Genomic DNA, 6,000 nt, shown 5'->3' with positions numbered 1-6,000 from the left:
ATGGATCTTCAGGACCTAGCTCGGGGCCTGGTACATTACAGCTGCATGACAAACATTTATGAATGAACAAACTGCCCATCAAAGTGTATGGGTTTCAGTGAACAGAGGCACTCGGGGAATGAGAGATCTGGGTAATTGGATTTTCTGGCAGCCGGAGGCTGAAGCAGAAAAGCTTATGATTCAAATTAATTCCAGCAACACTGAGTGCCTTCCACATCCAAGGTTTCAGTGGGGGGGAAAATACCGTGTTGTTGAAATGTCCAGGACTGATGTGGCAGTTCCCAAATACTCTAAGAAATAAACCTTTTTCTTTCCCTGAGTGACCTCGACTATATGCACACCTTGTCTTATTGCACTGTGCTTTACTGTGCTTCACAGATGCTGAGTGTTTTACAAATTGCAGCCAAGACCCTCCTCTAACAAAGAGATTACAACTTGCCTGGAACCGAACCTGCGGCTTCTCTGAGGTATGTCTGTATGGTCGCAGCCTTGGCAGGAAAGATGGCACAATCAGGCTAATTCAGGAGACCTTAATGCCGGGCCACGTATAAAGGTGTGGCCAGGCTAAGGGAAACCAGCAAGGAATGGTGGGGTCCCCTGGAGCTAGCAAGTCTGGGGAGCTGACAGAGGAAGGGGAGGAAGTGGGTCCCAGAAGGAAAACACAGAGCTGAAGCTGTAGGAGTAGACTTTCTGGAAGTTGCTGTGGTCTTCCACATGGGAGCCTTGCTACCGTGCACAGCCACAGGCTGGGGCCCCGGCACAGAGGGAGCTGGGACAGAAGCACTCTGCCCTCTCCTCTCACCTGCTCACCTGCTGTGCATCTCATTTGCTGAAGCCACAGTCCTAGGACCAGAGGAGGCCCCACAGGTGCAGTCCATTGAGATCAAACTCCAGGGCACAAAGCAGAGAGGAGACGGTGGAGTGAGGATCTGGGGAGCGGGAGGGGGAGAATAGCTGGCACCATGTATATCTGTGCATTCTCATGCTTACTCTTTGAGGTGGATATTATTGTAAATAGTAGCCCAGAAGCCCAGAGTAGTTCAGCCATTTGTCTAGGTTTACACAGCTCATCAGTGGCCAAGCCTGGACTAGAGCTCAGATCATCTGACTCCATTCCAGGGCTTTTCCTGGTTCCAGGCCACCTCCCATCTCCCACACTAGCCTACCAGGGACAGAGCCTGCTCATTCCTCTGGCTTCTAGATTCTTCTTGAGAGCAATGAGACCAGGTGGGAAAGAACTGTCTTCCTGGGCAGGAGAATGAATTCTGCAAAGTGAAGGGTTGGACTCTGGATGCCAAGGATGAGGTTTTCTGTTTAAGCTTTCTTAGAGCAGAGTGAGAAATGAGCCAGCAATCAGCTAGGCTGGGTTCTAGGTGGGCTCCCACTAATGATAGGCATTATTTATTGAGCCTTTGGTATATGTCAAGCACTGTGCTTCACATACGTTATTGTTAACCTTCAAAGGAACTTACCATTATTGCATTTTTACTGGCCCCAAATCAGAAGCACGGAGAGGTTAAACTCCTTGTTAAAGTCAGGGACAGGATTCAAAATCAAGACTGTCTGGCTACCGAGGCAAAGGTCCTTCCTTCACTTTTTGGTTGCCCTTTGGAGGCTGTAAGCTGATTTTGACCCACTTAGACTGCAAGAATTTTATAAAAAAAAGAAAAAAAAAAGGAAAAAAGAAAGAAAGAGAAATTAATCAGTGGCCAACATCTTAAAATTGTGCATTTTCACATAAAAACCTGAATTTATGACTTCTATTGAAAAACTGGGAGATTGGAAACCATAGGCCCACATTCTTGACTAAAGCTGAGTGACAGCAGCCTTCTTTAAGTGTGGGATTTGCTTTCATTTTTGCCCCAGTCCTCTCTATTCCCTACTGACCTAACACTGAGCCTGAGACTCAGTTTATTTCTTATTTGCTGTTATCACTGGTTCTGTCACTCAGACCATTTCACTTATTTATGTTGCCTGCTTGCCTCGGGTAGGAATTTGTATCTCTAACATGCCCACTTCATTGATGGTTCAAGATGTTCTATTAGGGTGAGAGAAGCAAACATTGGACCTTCTCTTCATATGAATGACCTCATTCATTTTTAATGTTTCTTTTCATGTCTTATGATATACTTAATATAGTAATACGATAGCCATACTTAATCTATACTAATAAAAGGGTAATATTCTAATTAGACTGGGAGAACTTCCAGGAGATCTTCCAGACAAAGCCATGGTGGTGGGCGGAGGGAGAGGCAGTTAAGGACAATCAGGCCAGGAGGGGAGGGTAATTGGGGGCGATCAGGCCAGCAGGAAGAGCAGTTGGGGATGAGCAGGCCAGCAGAGGAGGCAGTTGGGGATGAGAGGGCTGGTGGGGGGGACAGTTGGGGGTGAGCAGATCAACAGGCAGAGTGGTTAGAGGCAATCAAGCAGGCAGGTGAGCAGTTAGGAGCCAATAGGCCTGGATTGCAAGAGGGATGACCCACAGGGATAGGGCCTAAACTGGCAGTCAGACATCCCCTGAGGGGTCTCAGATTAGAGAATGTGCAGGCCAGGCTGAGGGACACCCCTTCTGTGCATGAATTTCATGCACCGGGCCACTAGTATTTCATAATTAAATTATGCATATACATTGGGAGTATTTGCTCAGTATCATTTTTTCTGATAGGGCTCTGAGAGAAAAGTTTGATGATCACTGTTCTTAATCATTCACTACTTTAGCTACCAGAGTGTGAAAATTTCTTTGACTTCCTAGGCATACACTTTTATTCATCTGGAAAATATTGATACTGTCTACCTTGAAAGGTTGTTCCAAAATTCTAAACACCCAGAAACCTGTAAAGAGCTAAGCAATAAAAGCAGAAAGCCATCTGGAAGGAGTCCCTCTGCACAGCCAGCCATGTGGCTGTCACTCCCAGCACGCTAATGCTGACCTGGAAGGGAGATTGGAAGGCTCCCTGTGGGGTGTTGAGCCATAAAGCCCAGGCTACGGCTGACCTGGTACAACCCCCTGCACAGCAACAAGGATTGATTTTCAGGTTCATTAGTGTTGTTGATGTGCTCCTGGGGAAGACAACAGCTCTGCTCTCATTAAAGAGAAGCAGCGCCCCATTTCTGCTCACCTGCCCCTCACCTCCAGTCTCCGTAGGACATCCGCGGGAGCACTTTCCTCATCTCCCTCAGCCCCACCTGTCCTCTTTGTCCTTGGGTTCAGTCTGGCTTGGGAAGAGTCGAGATTTAACGGGGGACCGGACACTCAGGTGAGGTGTCAGCAGAGTGCTGGCCCTCATGTGCTCATGACCAAGCTCCCTCTCACCTAAAGGGAAGAGATGACCCTAAGATCAGGCACTTCATAGCTTCTCAAGGGCGGCTCAGGCTGAGGATGGGGGCAAGGGCCTCCTGGGGGTGAACCCTTCAGTGGGCTCAGGGGGCTCAGCAGACCCTGAAGGTGGACTGAGGCTCAGGGACAGGATGCTCCAGGTGCTCACTTTTTTCCTTCCCATCCCCAAGGAGGAATGCAGAATTGTTCAAATCCCTGAGGCACAGAGAGGTACATGTTAGCCAAGATCACAGCCTACTGAGGAGTGGAGTCAGGATGGCTAAAGGTTCTGCTTTGCCCGGGACTAAGAGGTTTCCTGGGACATGGGACCTCCAGCGTGAAAACTGGGGCAGTTCAGGGCAAACCAGCAAGGCTGGCCATGCCAGATGGAGCCAGAATTCAGACTCTTACAATCTGTCTCCAAAGCCCACGGGCTAAACTGTTTGCCTACCTGGTGAGGTAGTGCCTGGTGAGGACAGTGAGAACCAGGGTTGATGGCGGATAGAGGGGGAGGAAAGCTGTGCGGTGTGACAGGCAGTGAACACCTGGAGGAGGAAAGAGAAAGAGCCTCAAGGACAGGGACACGTTCCCTGTGCCTGCTCTCTGGGGCAGGAGAGAGTACAGCACAGAGGGGACTCCACATCCACCCTGTTTGCCAGGTGAGATTCTGGTAGGAAGAGCCCAGACCTGTGCAGATCCTAATCGCTGTTTATGAAGCATCTTTACTTTCTAAAACATATATATTTTTAAATTGATTTCAGAGAGGAAGGGAGAAGGAATCATTGATGGGCTGCCTCCTGCACTCCCCACACTGGGGATCGAGCCCACAATCTGGACATGTGCCCTGACTGGGAATCGAACCATGACCTCCTGGTTTATAGGTTGACACTCAACCACCGAGCCATACCGGCCAGGTGCATATTTATTTTTAATTTCAGTCCAAACGCTGTGAATAGGTTTTCACAGATGTGGAAACCAGAGCTTTGAGAGGCCTAGGAATCTGCCCAGTCCCTGCCTTGGTCTGGCTAAAACAAAATACCACATTTAGACCACAGTGCCCCCTACCAGCTGAAAGTGATAGAGTCTGTTCTTGACTTCAGGGGAGAGAGGTAGAAACATCAATGCTGAGAGAATCTGCACGCCCCCTACTGGGGGTCAGAGTCTACAACCCAGGCGTGTGCCCTGCCTGGGAATCAAACTCTAGCCTCCTGGTTCATAGGTAAACACCCAACCACTGAGCCACGCCAGCTGGGCTCAGTGCCTGTACTTTTAACCATTAGACCACACTGTCTCTCCAGGAGGACTTTCTTAAAACATCAAATCATTTCACGTTATCATTCTAACTAGAAGCTGGCAGGGGTAGGAAGTAGGTGGGTGAAAACTTTGTTAAATCCTTTTGACTATTCTTGTCTTTCCATGATTGGTTGGCTGGGCTTAAAGCAGGGAGAGTGAGCAAAACCTGTTGTCTCATATTTCCTACTTATTAACACCTCGTCAGAGAGAAGGTCAAAGCTATTAAGTCCAGTGAGGTCTTGAAGATGTCTGTGGATTTCAACTGACCACCAGAAACCTGGTCTCCACCTGCCCTAACAAACCCGGACTGTCCTTGACTGAATTTAGCCCAGAAGGTTTAGGAGGCAGGAGGCTGCCTGAGCCTTTTGGGGGTGCAGTGGAGGTGATAGCGAGGGGAGGTGTTACCACACATGTGCACACTCTGGGTTTATCACTGTCACTGATTGTAAAAAAAAAAAAAAAAAAAAAAAAAAAAAGTTAAGCATTGCAATCCTGCCTAAGGGCAAGCACCAAAGTGTTATTTAAAATACAGGAGAGAGACAGATAGGCATTTAAGTCGTTTTGACATGTATGAGACTGCACTGACTGTAAAATAGTACCTTCTTGGGAGATACATTCCAAAGAGGTTTTTTCCCCCTAGGCCCTGAAAATACACGTAGCTGCAATCTCCTCAGAACCCAAGCAGCGCAGAGTTGTACTAATCATGATGTTGTCTATAAAGTTCTTTTTAAAATCCATAATGTCTCCCCCCTCCCTTCTCTCAAAAATCACCTTTTCACTGTAGCATTCCTGGAATCACTTTTTAAAAAATTGGTTACCGTTTCTCCCCTCTTCTCCAAGGTCTGACAGCATGTCCCTTTCTGCTCGTTTTCACAGCCATCCTGGCTTCTGGTGGGACATCCTAAAATCCATCCTGCTACCTCCTGTGCCCTCGGGAGGTTTGTGTGCAGTAGGTGATGGTAGCGATGGTGAATGTAGTGAGGCCCAGTCTATCTGGAGGCAAATCCCATGCCCAACTTCATAGTTGTGCGAACTTGGGCAAGCTGGTCTCTCTCTGCTTGTTTGCTCATTTGGAAAAATAATAGTACCTAGTTCTTTGGGTTGTTACGATGGTTTAAAAAAACAGCTTGGGCTGAAGCCAGTTTGGCTCAGTGGATAGAGCATCGGCCTGAAGACTGAAGGGTCCCGGGTTCGATTCCGGTCAGGGGCATGTACCTTGGTTGCGGGCACGTTCCTCTGTGAGGGGTGTGCAGGAGGCAACTGATCGATGTTTCTCTCTCATCGATGTTTCTAACTCTATCCCTCTTTCTTCCTCTGTAAAAAATCAATAAAATATATTTTTTTAAAAACAAAACCAAAAAAAACAGTTTGGTCTTCTCTATTGGGCAGAC

Source organism: Pipistrellus kuhlii, unplaced genomic scaffold, assembly GCF_014108245.1.
Source record: "Pipistrellus kuhlii isolate mPipKuh1 unplaced genomic scaffold, mPipKuh1.p scaffold_m20_p_9, whole genome shotgun sequence".
NCBI classification, from domain to species: Eukaryota; Metazoa; Chordata; class Mammalia; order Chiroptera; family Vespertilionidae; genus Pipistrellus; species Pipistrellus kuhlii.
The sequence above is the reverse complement of the archived record's forward strand: the minus strand, read 5'-3'. Positions refer to the sequence as shown.